Source organism: Molossus molossus, unplaced genomic scaffold, assembly GCF_014108415.1.
Source record: "Molossus molossus isolate mMolMol1 unplaced genomic scaffold, mMolMol1.p scaffold_m16_p_1, whole genome shotgun sequence".
NCBI lineage: Eukaryota > Metazoa > Chordata > Mammalia > Chiroptera > Molossidae > Molossus > Molossus molossus.
This window is the reverse complement of record NW_023425344.1, coordinates 205,994,061-206,011,502: the sequence shown is the minus strand read 5'-3', so window position 1 is coordinate 206,011,502 and position 17,442 is coordinate 205,994,061. Positions and strand designations below refer to the sequence as shown.

Genomic DNA, 17,442 nt, shown 5'->3' with positions numbered 1-17,442 from the left:
AAAATAAAAAAGAACTGAAATAGGTATGTGTCTGTGTGCACGTGTGTGTGCAATTGTGCACTTAGGGAGGATTAGTTTTGATGAATTTAGGGCCTTAGTCCAACAAAAATCTGAAATTTCACACACATAACATTAGGAAGCTATACAGAATAGCAGTCAAGGATGTAGGCTTCTAACTATTGCTTGTGAGTTTGAATCCTGCCTCTATCACTCATTAACTCTGTGTCTTCAAGACATTTATCTATCTTGTTTACATTTCTGTTCCCTCATAAACCAATGGGCACTATTTCATAGGGTAGACTCAAATGAGTTAGTGAATGTAAAGTGTTTAGATCAATGCTAGGCACATAGAAAGTACTAAATAAATATTAGTAAATACCACCACCACATTAAAAAAAGTGAGAGAAATAAGATAATTAAAAATGTAAGATGAAGTTTAAAAATTTAAATTTAAACATATTTTTGTACATACTTTCAACCTAATGTCTACCCAAGTTTCAAAACCTTTACTACTCTACAAAACAGTATTACTCCTTATACATGATGACCCAATCGGTAAGTGTTTACTGAACACCTACTAGGCACTGGGATATGAAAACAAGAGGTATAACATCTGCCCCTCAAAACCTTATAGTCAAACCCTGGCCAGGTAGCTCAGCATCATCCTGATACGCCAAAGTAGTGGGTTTGATCCCTGATCAGGGCACAGACAAGAAGCAACCAATGAATGCATGAAAAAGTGAAACAACAAATCAATGTTACTCTTTCTTTCCCCCCTCTCCCACTTCTCTCTCTCTGAAATCTATAAATAAAAAATTTAAAAAATGCTTTACATTAAAAAAACATAATTATTATTAACAAACAAATTATTTAGAATTAAGGCCATATATAATTAATGCTGATCTTGTGGTAAAGAAAATACATTTTGTCTATAACAACAAGGAATTCCATGAGAGCTGATGCAAGGATGCCTAATGTATTGCAGGCATTTCCAGAACTGAAGGCTGGCTCTGCATTATGCCAAGCCTAGAAAGGACCAAATAATCTAACCCTTCCCTACCTCCCTCCTGCAAAAGAGAGGGGGAAAAAAACCTTTAAAAATATTTGGCTAATTTTATAGTCTTTTTATTTGTAATGGCAAGAATCATACTTTTTACATGTACTTTATCAGTGTAGAGATATCTATCTATCTATCTATCTATCTATCTATCTATCTATCTATCTATCTAGTACTATAAGCACTTAAATTCACCAGCATAGTTGTATTGGGCTGCCCATTCTAAAAACAAAACAAAAATCCCTATTTATTGGTTAAGAACCAAAGAAAAGTAGAACAACTATACCTTTTATGTTATATTTAGTACTGACATAACTTCTGGCATAAAAACCATAGAGCTGAGAATAATCTTGGAAACCACCTCAATTACTTTATTTACAAACAAAAAATATTAAAATCTAGAGAAGTTTAATGACTTGTCCAAAGTCACACAACTAGTATTGGTGGCACCAACATTAGACATCAACTCTACTAATTTCTAAGGCTGTGCTTTCCATTTCAACTTACTGCCTTTATTGATCTACCTGCAACACCAAAACAAACAAACAAACAAACTCAGGTAATGCTTTGAAATACTGAATTCTGGACTTTTTCCTTACCAAATGTCAATTAGAGTTTGGCACTTTTTAAACAAACAGTCATGGTTTGACACTGTGTGTGTGCGCATGCGCACACACACACACACACACACACACACACACATACTGAAACAATTTTCCATACAATTTTATCATATTTGAAATATTTTTATTTATTTTATTATCCTCACTTGAGGATATTTTTCCATTGTTTTTTTTTTTTTTTTTTTTTTTTTTTTAAGATAGGGAGGGAGGGAGAGGGAGAGAGAAAGAAAGAGAGAAACATTGGTGTGAGAGAGAGACACTGACTGGTTGCCTCCTGCACAACCCCAACCAGGACCCAGGATCAAACCCACCACCGAGGTATGCGCCCTTGACCAGAAATCAAACCTGTGACTCTTTGGCCCATGAGCCAAAGCTCTAACCGCTGAGCCAAATCAGCCAGGGCTGAAATATTTTTTATATTTAATCATTTGAAAATTTTAATATGTTAGAAATAAATAATAAATAATAACTGGCCTCTAGATAAATGAAGTATACAATAAGATCACTAATGTAATAAACATGTTAAGAAAAACTCTTACAACCAACAATTCTATGTGTAGTCATTAATTGTGACAGTATAACATCAGCATAGAATAAAATAACATTAAGATAAAGAAGGTTTAATCACTGTGCAAATGGAACTTATTGATGTAACATAAAATGAGTTTATTGACAAAACAGTTTAAAGCATTACTTGCAGTTATACAAGAATTTGTTTTGCAAATGTTATACCAAGTATCATTTCTAGCGTTTAATTAGACTATTTAAAAGTTACTGCAAATGTGCTAAATTTCTGAGATATTTTTACTGCTAACAGCAATGCAGACATATATTATTTCTGAAAATAAATGATTTTTATTTTCAAGAAAGCTATTAGTTATCACTAATATCATTAGAGAATCCTTTCTGAGATATCAATTGGAGACTCACATAATTAGCATTAATGAGCACTATGCTGGCTGTTCCCTTGTATAACATGTATAAAATAGGTTTTCCAAAAGTGAGGCCCCTTAAGGGTGAAGAAAGCACTACATAAGGTTGATATAATCTGTCTTATCTAATTACTACTTTCCCTCCCAGGGGTTTAAAAGTTTAGAGATATTCGCCCTGGCCAGTTTGGCTCAGCGGTTAGAGCGTCGGCCTGCGGTCCGGAGAGGCCCGGGTTCGGTTCCCGCTAGGGGCACGTACTTCGGTTGCAGTTTGTCCCCGGCCCTGGTTGGTCGTGCGGGTGGCAGCCACTCGAGGTGTCCCTTCACGTCGATGTTTCTCTCTCTCTCTCTCCCTCCCACTCTATCTGTACAAAAAAAAAAAAAAAGTTTAGAGATATTCTAATAATTTTCATTACTTTTCTAATCTTAGGAGAAGCAGTGTATGATAGTAGATAAGGGTATGAACTTTTAGGTAGGAGAACAGAAGTTCAAATCCTGACTTTGCCAATACTAGCTGTGTTATCTTGGATACATTTTCTTTACTTGTAAAATGTGGGCAATCGTGTCTGCCATGTAGGCTAATTGTGAGGATTTAGTTAAATGTGTAAAACAAAATGCCCGACTTGGAGTTAACAAAAAAACAGTTCCTCAAAAGAAGTTAAATGTCATCCTTCCCCAGTTCCCCAATTTCAGAAAAGCTTGTTTCAGCACTCTCAGGTCAAACTGATACTGTCAACTGTCATACAAGCACAACTGCTTGCAGCTGCCACTTTATTAGTCTCAGGCTCTAAAAAGAATACTCAAGTGAAGTCACAAACCTCATCTTCTGAGTCTTCTACAAATAAGGAAGTAGGTTACCGAGACCTTAACAGACAAAACCCCACACTTCTTTTTATCCCTCCTATTCAGAAAAAGGAAAGAGGGAAATAAAGTATGTATTATAAATATATATAATACCGCCACTACACCTTTCCCAAGGCTAGAAAACACTGTCTTATTTATATTTTATTTACAAAGAGAGCCTGAGAAAGTAGGACAGTATAAGTTATGTTATGTTATGACCAGAGCAGTCACTATAAAAAGATTTGCACCTTCCAATTTCAAATTTGCTGGCTTAAATTCAAAGACTGTCATACTCATAACTACAACAAACCTAGTTAGCCAGTAGAAATATCAGTGACATAATCACACTATTAAATAGGATGTTTAAAGAGAGATAGTCATTCTGAAGCACACAAGTCATTTTTCCATTTGCAATGAATTCTAATACTAACATTTTCAGAATCTGAATATGTAAATAAAATACTGTTTTGACTTTCTCCTACTGAAATAGAGGATAATGCATCTAGTTAATTAGAATCTGCATCAAGGAAATCAATTATAGTTACCAAATGATGTAACAGGAATGCTATCCTTTAAGGCATATAATATTTTTCCAATTTAAGCATATATTTTACGTAATATATTAAGTATTTAAAAGGACTTTATACAGCACACAAACAGAAAAATCTGTTTAAATAACATGGTATCCCTGCATATATTCTAACAGGTTAAATATAGGTCTTTACAAAACAGAAATAGTAAATATAAAGCTCAAATAGGGTAAAAATCACTCACTAAAACTTTGTCTTTATTCCTTTCTGATAAAAGCTAAATATAAGCTAAGAATTCAATTAGTTATTGGATTATAGGTTTTTTTAGCAGTAGTTTTTGAAATTCAAGAAGGTAGGTAATGAGTGTTCCACACATTTTTATTAATTCAGCTCAATGATGCAATATATTGAAGTGTAATTTTTAACTGTCAGTCAACTTAAATGTTTATGTAAAGAAGCCCAAGTTTAAAAACATTAATGTGTAATCTCACTCCCCTAATATTAACTGATTAACTATAAGAACACACCAAAGGTTGCATATGTTGACAAACATCCAAAAAAAGTATCAGGGTGTCTTTGTTCATTTGCTAGCCAACGGGGAAAAGATCTTACCTAAGACCCTAAAATTTCTTTTTCTAAAGTGACATTTGTCAATCCAAAGCCAACCTTTAGCACTGGCAGAATTTATTACATTTTACTTTGTGTTGTATGTCTTTTCAGTCCAAGATGTGATTTATGAAGAGATTCTTATAAAGCAATCTAGTTTTGGACAACAATGAAATTATTCAAATACTGAGATATATAAAAAACTATATATTCGTTCTATTGCAATAAGCATAGAAAACCAAAATTCATATATGGAAATGTGTACTGTTGTTATAAAATATAGCCAAACATCCAGAGGTGATGGCAACTAGTTCAATAAAAAATATATTGAAAAAACCTCTATCCACAAGGTTGATCATAAAAGGAGAAAATGAACAGAAATAAAAGGGATGAGCTGCTCCTTCACAGGCTAATGGCGTAGCAATACCATTAGTCATTGGGAAAATGCGAATTAAAACCACAAGATATCAGCTACACATATAGCAGAACAGCTAAAAGACAAAAACAAACTGACAACTGCTGAAGACTAGACAGAGCAACAGGAACTCTCATACACTGGTAACAAGAATGCAAAATTGTGTAGCCACTTGGAAAAAAATTTGGCAGTTTCTTATAAAGTTAAATGTATTACACTAAGGTTCATAATCCCACTTCCAGGTATTTACCCAAATGAAATAAAAACAAAGAAAAACACACAGAAAATATAAAACACCTTTATGTAAATGTCTGCTGTAGGTTATTCATAATTTCCCAAAGCTAGACACAATCCAGATGTCCCTCAACAGATAAATGGATAAACAAACTGTGGTAATACAATGGAATGTTACTCAGTAATAAAAAAGAACTATGACTTATGCAACAGATGGATGAATGTTTTTAAATATGTTTTTATTGACTTTTTAAAAGGGAGAGATAGAAACATCAGAGAGAGAGAGAAACATCAATCAGCTGCCTCCTGCACGCCCCCTACTGGGGATCGAGCCAGCAACCTGGGCATGTACCCAGACTGGGAATTGAACCAGGACCTCTCAGTCCATGGGATGATGCTCAGTCCACTGAGCTACACCAACTGGGCCAGATGGACAAATATTAAATGCATTTGTCAAGTGAAAGAAGCCAGTGATTTCATTTATATGAAATTCTGGAAAGGCTAACTAAAGGCATGAAAAATACATCAGTGGTGGATGGGGAAGGCCTGGGGTGGGGCAGGAATTGTGTGGAATGGGACAAAAGGGGAGAAAATGGGAGACATCTATAATACTGTCAACAATAAAAAATAATTAAAAAACAAAACAATACACACCTTTAAGCCCTGGCTACTGTGGCTCAGTGGTTAAAGTGTCAGCCCACACATCAGAGGGTCATGGGTTCAATTCCCAGTCAAGGGCATGTACCAGGGTTGCAGGTTTGTTTCCCAGCCTCGGTCAGGAGGCAACCAATTGATGGATGTGTCTCTCTCATATCAATGTTTCTCTCTCTCCTCTCCCCGCTTCCACTAGCTCTAAAAATCAATGGAAAGAATATCCTCAGGGAAGGATTAACCAAAAACAAAACAAAAAATACCTTAAAAAATACATTAGTGGTTGCTAAGGTTCGAGGTAGGAAGAGGGGCTGACTACAAAGGGACAACACAAGGGAATGAGGGGGTGATGGAACTGTTATTGGTAAATACATGGCTATGCATTTCTCAAAACCAATGCTACTGTGTAACACAAAGAATGAATTTTACAGGATACAAATTAAACAAAACAAACCAGGTGTCACGAAAACCGAAGGTGGGAATGTGAACTGACAAATAAATCTAATTGTATTACAAATGAATGACATAACAGACTGAAGGAGATTTGAACAAAAAAAGACCTGACTTAACTTGGGAAAAGAGCATTTGGGCTGGATACTGTGAGAATGAAGATAAAAAAAGAACTGTACACAAACACTGCATTAGTAAATTTGTTTCTCACAGGAGTATGGGTTAACAAGTCTAAAACTACTATCTATACATGTATAGCAAATATGTAAATGTAGTTGCAAAAAAGCAAAAGAGGAATGCTAAAATAAACCTTATGGTGCCAGACTGGATTTGGAGGTATCAGTACAAACTAATTTTTTTTTCTGTATATACAGATAGATAGTACATACAGAAATAAACATAGGGGGTGTGTGTGTAGAGGGTAAAAGTAGGTTTACAGTTGTAAGTGCACAAAACAGAGTTTATTTTTTATTATTATTAATTATTGTATTATTTTCCATACAAACATATGGGTTAAAATATAAGCATACATTTCCTAGCTCTGACCACTGAAAAGCCTAGAAGCAGCAACATTTCAGTAGCAATGAGCACATCTAGTACCCAGAAGTTGGTTTCTAAATACTATTTTCCAATAAGTTGAACATGGGCTCCTTGGAGAAGTAGGTAATTCCAGGCCTGGGACAGGGAAAATATAAGATGAGCTTGTAGTATCTTGTACAGCCAGAAAGTAAGAAATTACTTTAAAAAACAAAAACAAACAAACAAAAAAACACATACAAAACATGTTGAAAGAACACAGAAGTAAACTTCAAAGGGCTCCCAGTGCCAAAGCTCAATTTGATCCACAAAATAAATAACAACAGCACTGATTCTAATACAGAGCATAAAATAAATATCCATGAGTGTCCATTGACATAAATAAATGATTAAATAAAATAAATGTGGGGAGGGACAGCTCTTTCTTACAGATAAATTATAATTAATAAGTGTAGAAGGAAGGAATGAAATAGAAGATCACCAATAGAAAATCATAGTAATAATTGCTGTAGGCAAGGCCCACCAGTTAATGCTAAAATTTGTTACAAAAATTTTAAGGAGAAACAGGATTATGTGTGTAACCTCGAAGTATTTTCCCCCCAAATATTAATTAAGGGAAAACTAACTTTACTAGTAGAGAAATCTGCAGACATCACCAAAATCAAGTGATCAAGGTTAATAACATCACCAGTAATGAGTCATATTGATATCATGTAACCCCATTCACTGAGAAGGACACATCACTTCACTGGCATTCTTTCCAAAAATCTGTAAGTTCAATCTAACTATGAGAAAACAGGAAAAAAAATCAAATTGAATGACATTCTACAAAATACCTGACCAGCAGTCTTCCAAAATGTGAAGGTAATGAAAAACAAGGAAAGCTTGAAGAACTCTGAGATTGGAGAATACGAAGAAAATAAGACAAATAAATATAATGTGGAATCCTAGAAGAAGGATATTAGTGGGAAAAAATGGTGAAATCCTAACAGAGTCTGTACTTTAGTAGACATTATTGATTCTTTAGTTCTGATCACTGAACCAAGGTTATATAAGATGTTAACATTAAAGGAAGCTGAGTGTAGAATATACAAAAGTTCTGTACTATTTTTAGAACTTACTTGTATATCTAAAATTATTCCACAATAAAAACAAATTTTTTTAAAGGAAGTGTCAAAAAATATGGCCTTTACTCCTCTCTTTTAAATATGTGTATACCTTTTTTGATAGCAAACCCTTTCTTGATAGTAAATAAAATTTAAAACAATTATTTTGGTAGAAAATGCAATGACTGTATATAAAGAAAAGCTTTAAAAATACATTACCTAAACTTTTTTTTTTTTGCATTTATCTTCAGATAGAATGGGAGAGAGGGAGGAAGAGAGAGAGAGAAACATCGACGTGAGAGAGACACATCAAGTGACTGCCACCCATACGACCCTGACCTGCTAGGGACAAACTGCAACCGAGGTACGTGCCCTTAGGACAGTGGTTCTCAACCTTCCTAATGCTGCGACCCTTTAATACAGTTCCTCATGTTGTGGTGACCCCCAACCATAAAATTATTTTCGTTGCTACTTCATAACTGTAATTTTGCTACTGTTATGAATCGCCATTGGAAATATGTATTTTCCGATGGTCTTAGGCGACCCCTGTGAAAGAGTCATTTGACCCCCAAAGGGGTCGCAACCCTCAGGTTAAGAACTGCTGCCTTGTGGGGAACCAAACCTGGGACTCCTCTGGTCCGCGGGCCAATGCTCTAACTGCTGAGCCAAACTGGCCAGGGCACCTAAACTTTTTTAAGGAAAACCTCATAGTGGTCAATTAAAGTAAGATGTTTTTACATTATCCCCTGTGAGGACAAACCTTGGAAGTTCATTCCCAAACTAGCTTCTTTACTGACCTAAGGCTACGCAATGGCATTGATCAGGTCCACAAAATTAAAAAGCTGACTGCTACAGACTGAATGATTGTGTCACCTCAAAAATTCATGTTAATATCCTAATTCCCAATGTGATGGTATTTGAAAGTGGGGCCACAGGGAGGTGATTAGGCGCCTCCCTCATAAATGGAATTAATACCCTTCTAAAAGAGGCACCAGCCCTGGCCGGTTTGGCTCAGCGGTTGGAGCGTCGGCCTGCGGTCTGGAGAGACCCGAGTTCGGTTCCCGCTAAGGGCACGTACCTCGGTTGCAGTTTGTCCCCGGCCCTGGTTGGGTCGTGTGGGTGGCGACCACTCGATGTGTCCCTTTCACGTCGATGTTTCTCTCTCTCTCTCTCTCTCTCCCCCTCCCACTCTATCTGAACAAAAATGGAAAAATGTCCTCGGGTGAGGATTAAAAAAAAAAAAAAAAAGAGGCACCAGAGAGCTCTCTCACCTCTTCCACCAGGTGAGGGCACAGGGAAAAGATAGTCATCTGCGAACCAGAAAGCAGGTCCTCACTAGACACTAAATTTGCTGGCACCTTGATCTTGAACTTCCCAGCCTCCAGAACTGTGAGAAATAAACTCCCATTGTTTATAAGCTACTCAGTTATGTTATTTTTGTTGTAACAGCTAGAATAGACTAAGACACTGACGTTATTTTTTAGTCTGAAAACCGTGAATGATATGAACAGAAAAAATTCTAAAACAAGTCTACCCAAGCCCTTTCTTATCCAGTCATATAAAAGACAAGCAGCATATTCCATTTAAAGAAACTTTGCCCATCTTAACACACACATTTTTAATTTCAATGATACTGTCAAACTGTCAATGACTCAGTATTTGATTTTTAAAATAAAAAATTTTATGTTGACCTAGAAAAATAAGGTTGTATAGAGATTATATTGAAAAAAAAATATCTAACTGTGAACTTTTCTGTAAGTTTATTTTTACTTCTTTTACTTTTAAGTACCATACTGAAATATAAATCAGGGAAGCTTTTAAAAAAAGATGTCTTAAAGATATAATTTTGATAGAGGCACAATGCTTAGGCAGTACCTTCTTATATCATTATTTATTTATTTATTTATTTATTTATTTATTTATTTATTTAATTTTTATTATTTTTTTAATCCTCACCTGAGGACATTTTTCCATTTTTTGTTCAGATAGAGCGGGAGGGAGAGAGAGAAACATCGACGTGAAAGGGACACATCGAGTGGCTGCCACCCGCACGACCAACCAGGACCGGGGACAAACTGCAACTGAGGCACATGCCCTTAGCAGGAACCGAACCTGGGTTTCTCTGGACCGCAGGCCGACGCTCTAACCGCTGAGCCAAACCAGCTCATCTATCATTTAAAAGGGAATTCTTTTATGCATGAGTCTCAGTCTATGAATCAGATTGGTACTTTGGACCACAACTAAATACACACAATGCTAAGGTAGCCTCATTCACATACTCAAGCTATCAAGATTCCTATCAATTCTTCTGAGCTTAATTTTATCCATCTTTCATAATTCATATATAAGCATTCTAATTCTAAATCTACACTGATTTAAATATACAATGTATGATTGTATAAAACAATATAAAAATATTCTTACAGATAAATTCCCACATTTCCCCCCTTCAAAATGTAAATTTAAAAAAAAATTTTTTTTTTATCCTCACCCAAGGACATTTTTCATTTTTTGTTCAGACATAGTGGGAGGGAGAGAGAGGAAAAGTGAGAGAGAGAGAAACATTGACGTGAAAGAGACACATCGAGTGGCTGCCACCCGCACGACCCAGCCAGGGCTGGGGACAAATTACAACTGAGATACGTGCCCTTAGCGGGAACTGAACCCGGGTCTCTCTGGACCGCAGGTCGATGCTCTAACCGCTGAGCCAAACCGGCCAGTGCTAAACCTAGTTTTATATTAGAATATTTTCATTTAAAACTTCATGCACTCTAAACCTCTGCATTACTAGGATAGATATTAAAAACACATATTCATTACTCTCAAAATATTATGAGTTCTGTTTAAATTTACTAAGAAAGACAAGCTATAAATACATTGGTATGAAAATTTTTTTAGAGCAGAATAAGCCTGACCTTTATCATAAAATATAAACTTTTATTTTGACATTCTAAGCAAAATAAAGACTTCTACTTAAAAATAACACTTGGCATTTAGCTGCTCACAGCATTGTCCTATTTGTAAAGTCAATTATTTCTGAAAATTAATATCTCTTCCTAAGAAATTATATAGGCCCCTCACTTCAAGAAGTACAGCCTGGGGTACAAGCACGCCTACTCATATGCATATTTTCAATTAGTTTTCATACATGACAACACTTACTGACAACTAAAAATTGGTTAGCTATCACTTCACATATTATAATCATACAGCATAGTAAGACAGCCTGATTTAATCATCTAAGCCAAGGGTCGGTGAAATTTTCTTAAAGGGCCAGATTTTAGGCTTACAGGCCATACACACTGTTATAACTAATAAACTCTGCCACTGTAGTGCTACGTCAGCCATAGACAACATGTAATTAATGGGTGAACCATGTTCCAATAAACCTTTATTTACCAAAACAGGTGACTGGTCTGTAGGTCAGTTTGCCAACTCCTGCGCTAGGCAAATAGATCTGATTATCAATATACAACACCTTCAGTAAACATTGTAATCATACATTCCCCTCATATCTGGAAGTTGTTACATGGAATATTAGCTATTCAAATCATAAAGGAACCATGGAAATATCTTCTGAGGTCAGAATCTCAGGTAGACTGAAAAGTATTAATAAAGCACACATTTAAAAAAAGTTTGAAAATGTATAGTAAGGTTATGCTTTAGCTTTATTAAACAATCTTACCTTAATCAAATGAAAGAATCTAAACTCTAGTACATGTCTGGTTTCAAACTCAAAATATTTTTTGATCAAAACTTCAGTTTCTTGTCAAATTCCTGGAGAAACAAAATTAAAAACCTTTAAGTCAGGTTTCAGCACCAGATAAAATGGGGTAATCACACTCCAACCTGTCTCTCTGAGTGAATGTAGCTATCAGATCTGGATAGAATACTCTAGTGCACTGCTGGTGGGAATGCAGACTGGTGCAGCCACTATGGAAAACAATATGGTGTTACCTCAAAAAATTAAAAATTGAACTGCCATTTGACCCAGTGATCCCACTTCTAGGAATATACCCTAAGAAGCCTGAAACACCAATCAGAAAGAATATGTGTACCCCTATGTTCATAGCAGCACTATTTACAATTGCTAAGATCTAGAAACAGCCCAAGTGTTGTCCATTAATAGATGAGTGGATAAAAAAGCTGAGGAGGGTGTCAATGGAGGAAAAAAGGAGAAACATCTATAACAAAACAAAACAAAAAAAGAATACATGGAGGATGCTGAAAAGTAAACAGTAACAAGCAGATTGGGTAAGAGGACCAGAATCTGAAGTATTACTGAAAGGCATTTTGTTTTCCATTGGTTTCTTCTTCCAGCCTGAACTTAATACAGCTCCCGTCAGAAGTAAGCATTAACACAGAGAAAGCTTCAGAAGCCTTCCAGTGCTGGCTCTAGGAAAGGGAAAGGGATCTCCTAACACAAAAAAGTGTGGAAATCCCTCCTCCGTTTTTTCTCCATTATCTTAGCCTCCTGTGGCAGCTGCAGCAACAGAAGCCATCAGGACCCTAAGATTCTGATGGAGGGGAACACCTACCTCTCTGATCAGAGTAGCTGTGGTCCCAAGAGGATATGTTGAAACCCCAATGCTCTTTTTTTTTCTCCCTCTGTCCTCCTGCCACCGGGCTCTTGATATAGGCACAGTTGCAGATAATACACATTGGAGAGGGATAAATAAAGCCCTACCTTTCTGGTCAGAGAATGGAAAAGGGGAGCCCCAGGGAATCAGAAATCACTGGGAGACCCCAGAGAAGGAGCTTGGGAAAACAATACTTTCAAAGCTGTTTATGACCTACTGGGCTTACCCTCAAGCAGCACATGTGTGGATCTCATCCAAATGAGCATACATCGACTGAGATTTCACCTATGAGAAAGACCACTACCAAGTTCCAGAGTGGACAATGGGTGGTGCACATGTGGGACAGATCCAAACAGCATGGCAAAGTCTTTGAAAACTGAACTGATGTTGCAACCACTACCTACAGGAACATCCAGTCTGAACCTAACTGGGCTGCATGGGAAAAGATGCCTACACCAAGAAAACACAGATCCTGAAATTATCTGAGAAAGATATAAAAAATTATTACAGCAACTATTCAGAATGTTTTACCAAGTAAGATCAAACATTCTTGAAACAAGTGGAAAATAAAAAGACAGTAAAAAATAGAAGATATAAAGAACCAAATGTAAATCTTAGGATTAGAAAAATATCAATAACCAAAATTAAAAGCTCACTAGATGAGCTCAATAGTGGAATAGAGACAACAAAAGAAAAAGTCAGTGAATTTAATATAGATGAATAGAAGTTATCTAATGTGAACAGAGAAAGGCTGAAAAAAGGAAAAGTGTCTTACATTCAACATTTGTGACACTAGAATCCCAGCATGAGAGCACAAAGAGTTCAGTGTAATAAAAACATCTTAAGAAAATATTTTCCAAATTTGAAGGACATCAAAAAATCTGTAAGATTCATGACACTCAGCAAACCCTCAAACAGAATAAATACAAAGGAATCTATGGCAGACACATACAAACAAACCCTCCTGGAAGTAATAAATGAGTTCATCAAGATCAAAAATATAAGAGCAATATCAATTATATTTCTATATCCTAAACAATAAACAATTTGGAACCCCAAAATTTTAAAATAATATCATTCAAAATAGTTCCATAGAAGCAAAATACTTATAAATCTGATAAAATATATGTACAATCTATATGATAAATAGTACAAAATGCTGATGAAATAAGTCGAAGAAGCCCTGGCTGGTTTGGCTCAGTGGTAGAGCATCGGCCTGCGAACCAATGAGTCCCAGGTTCGATTCCAGCCAACGGCACGAACCTTGGTTGCGGTTCGTCCCCAGCCCTGGTCGGGTTGTGTGGGAGGCAACCAATCGATATGTCTCTCTCACATTGATGTTTCTCTCTCTCTCTCTCCCTCCCGCTCTAGCTGAAGATAAATGCAAAAAAAAGTCCTCGAATGAGGATAAAAACAAAACAAAACAACCCCACAGATCTATTGAAGTCATAGATAAGCTGATTCAAAAATTAATATGGAAAGGCAAAAGAACTAAGTAGCCAAAACCATTAAAAACAAATTTAAAAAAAATAAAAGAAGTGGGAGGAATCACCCTATTCAATTTTAAGGCCTTAAGCTATAGTTACCAAGACAGTGTGATATTGGTGAAGGGAAAGACCACAGATCAATGGAACAGGACGGCATGTCCGCAAATAGTTCTATACAACATGGCCAGCTGATTTTTGAAAAAGGTACAAAGACAATACAATGAGAAATAGATGGTCTCCTTCAACAAATGGTGTTGGATTGAGCACCCATATGCAAAGAAAAGAATGAACTTTGACCTAAACCTCTTGCTTTATATAAAAATTAACTCAAAATGGGTCAAAAACCTAAATGTAAAATAATAAAATTTTTACCAGAAACAAAAGAAACAAAATCTTCGTTACCTAGTACTAGGCAAAGAGTTCTTAAATATGACAACAAAATACAACCCATTAAGTACAAGTGATAAAACGGACTTTATCAAAATTAAAAGCTTTCTCTGAAAAGATATCTAAGATAATATAAAGACAAGCTATAAACAGGGAGATAATATTTGCAGATTACATATCCAACAAAAGACTTGTCCTCAGAATATACAAAAAAACTCTCAAAACTCAACAATAAGAAAACAATCAATTTATATATGAGCAAAAACACACTAATCAGATAGCTAAAATCCAAAAAACTTGCTAATACCAAATGCTGCCAAAGATACAGTCCAACAGAACTCTCATTCATTGCTTATGGGAATGAAAAATTGCAGTCACTCTAAAAACAATTTGGTAGTTTCTTTTAAAGTTAAATCTACACTTTTCTATACAAACCAGCAATCAAATCCTAGATATTTACTCAAATGAACTGAAGACTAATATTCACACAAAAATCTGTATATAATCATTTAAAGAAGCTTTACTCATAATCACCAAAACCTGGAAGGATCCAAGATATCCTTCAAAAAGTTGTTAAAATGACTAAAGAAAACAATTTAGCTGAAACAACAAACTTTACTTAACACTTCATGAAATGGACAGTTTCCACTCAGTTAACTGCAAAATAGGGCAAAAGGCAGAAAGTTTGTATAAGATAAAGAATAGTCCAGCCAGTGTGGCTTAATGGTTGAGCGTCGACCCATGCACGAAGAGGTCACTGGTTCGATTCCCGGCCGGGACACATGCCTAGGTTGTGGGCCCAATCCCCAATGGGGGGCATGCAGGAGCGGCCAGTCTATGTTCTCTCTCATGGATATTTCTATATCTCTCTCCCTCTCCCTTCCTCTCTCTCTAAAATCAATAAAGGAAAAAAATAAATAAAGAACAAGGAAGAGAAAAATAGAAAACATCTGACCGGCTAGTGCCACACACTTCAGGGTGAGAAGGTCCAGAGTTGGCTTGGCATTTGGGGTTTGGCTGACTAGGTAAGTGTTTCCAGTCAAGTGGAGTCTTTATGGGGACAAGGAAGTTTTGGTTTGCTGATGTGGCACCCTGGGCAAGAGTGGCTCCATCTTGGGCCTAGAAAGTTATTTCAGCCCTGGCCGGTTTGGCTCAGCGGTTAGAGCGTCCGCCTGCGGTCCCGAGAGACCCAGGTTCGGTTCCCGCTAAGGGCACGTACCTCGGTTGCAGTTTGTCCCCGGCCCTGGTTGGTCGTGCGGGTGACAGCCACTCAATGTGTCCCTTTCACATCGATGTTTCCCTCTCTCTCTCTCTCCCTCCCACTCTGTCTGTACAAAAAATGGAAAAATGTCCTCGGATGAGGATAAAAAAAAAAAAAAAAAAGAAAGTTATTTCAACAAGGTGAATGGATAAATCATTTGTGGTACATAATACAATAGAATACTCTTCAGGAATAAAAAGGAATAAACTATTTGATTCATGCAATGACATGGATAAATATTAAATACGTTTTGCTAAATCTTGAAAGAAGTCAGATCCAAAAAGCTGCATATTATATTACTGCATTCAATATGACACACTGGAAAAGGAAAAACTATAGGAAAAGAAAAGAGACTGTCAGGATTAGAGGATAGGGAAAGGGCTGACTGCAAAGCAGATGGGCAGGTGTAATACTGTGATATATAAGAAATATATATTTGTTCTTCATCCACAGTTCTCTAAACCCTTGGAATTTCTTGAGTGATAAGAGCAATGGGGACATCCTTTGTTACAATATTTGGTCTCTTGTCCAGAGTTCCTATAAATTATTCAGAGCCATGAAGGTGAAAAGGGTATCTTATTAGTCATAATAAGCCCCTTTCTACCACACTAGGTTTATGTTAATGAGGTGACATTTGGAAAGCACCTAAGGACAGGAGCTGGTTGCCAGGAGAATCAACTATGTGATTAGAAGGCTGGAACTTTCAGTCCCCTGATCCCACCCCCAACATCCAGGGAGGAAAGAGAGGCTGGAGGTTGAACCAATCACCAGTGGTAATGGCCAATGATTTAATCAATCATGCTCACACAGTGAAGCCTCCACAAAAACCCAACAGGAATGGTTTCAAAGAGTTTTTATAATGGTGAACACGTGAAAATTTGGGGAGAGTTGTAGGCTCCGAGAGGGCATGAAAGCTCCATACCCTTTTCTATTACCTTGCCCTATGCATTTCTTCTATCTGGATGTTTATGTCCTTTTATAAACCAGTAATCCAATAAGTAATATGTTTCTCTGAGTCTGTGAGCTGCTCTAGCAAATTAACCAAACCCAAGGAAGGGGATGGGGGTGTCATCGAAATCTCCTATCTACAGAGATTTGGTGGGTCAGAAGCACAGGTGACAACTTGGACTTTGGATTGGCATCTGAAGTAGGGGGGCAGGGAAGACAGTCTTATGAGACTGAGCCCTTATGAGGAATCTGATGCTATCTCTGGATAGACAGCATCAGAAATGAGTTGAATTGTAGAACACCCAGCTGATGTCCAAGAATTACTTGTAGGTGTGGGGACCCCCAACATATGCTCATTGTAATTGGGTTCAGAACCCTTTAACAGGATAATTTTTAGTTATGAAATTGTCTATATGGTATAGGAGTAGTGGACAATGACCCTGTGCATTTGTCAAAACCCATATAGAATCATACATCATGAAGAGTAAACTTTAATGTATGTAATTTTTTTTTTTTTTTTGGTAAATACCCCTTGCAGGAACTGAACCTGGGACTCTCTGGTCCGCAGGCCGATGTTCCAACCGGTGAGCCAAACTGGCCAGAACTAATGTCTGTAAATTTTAAAAAATTAATAAGATGTTGGGGAATTTCAAGATAGAATACAGTGTGTGATGCATGAATCTGACAGTATTATCAATGAAGAGCATATAATCTCACTCAAGGGAATAGGGGGAAAATGAGCTGACAAGTAAATGTGGAAAATAGTGTTTTGAGTGGAAACTTTAAGGCTAAATATAA

The 17,442-nt window shown here is 36.6% G+C and overlaps 1 protein-coding gene across 2 annotated transcripts in view; it reads right to left on the bottom strand.

Moving 5' to 3' along the window:
- GLCE (glucuronic acid epimerase) overlaps positions 1–17,442 on the bottom strand; it is a 101,196-nt gene that overhangs the window by 45,705 nt on the left and 38,049 nt on the right. The window contains exon 1 of one of the 2 annotated variants that reach the window (XM_036243947.1): positions 11,667–11,758. The exons of the other annotated variant lie outside the window; for it this stretch is intronic. The gene's annotated coding sequence lies outside the window, so the exon portion shown is untranslated. Of the gene's footprint in view, positions 1–11,666; positions 11,759–17,442 lie in introns of those variants that run through there. 2 annotated transcript variants of the gene reach the window in all.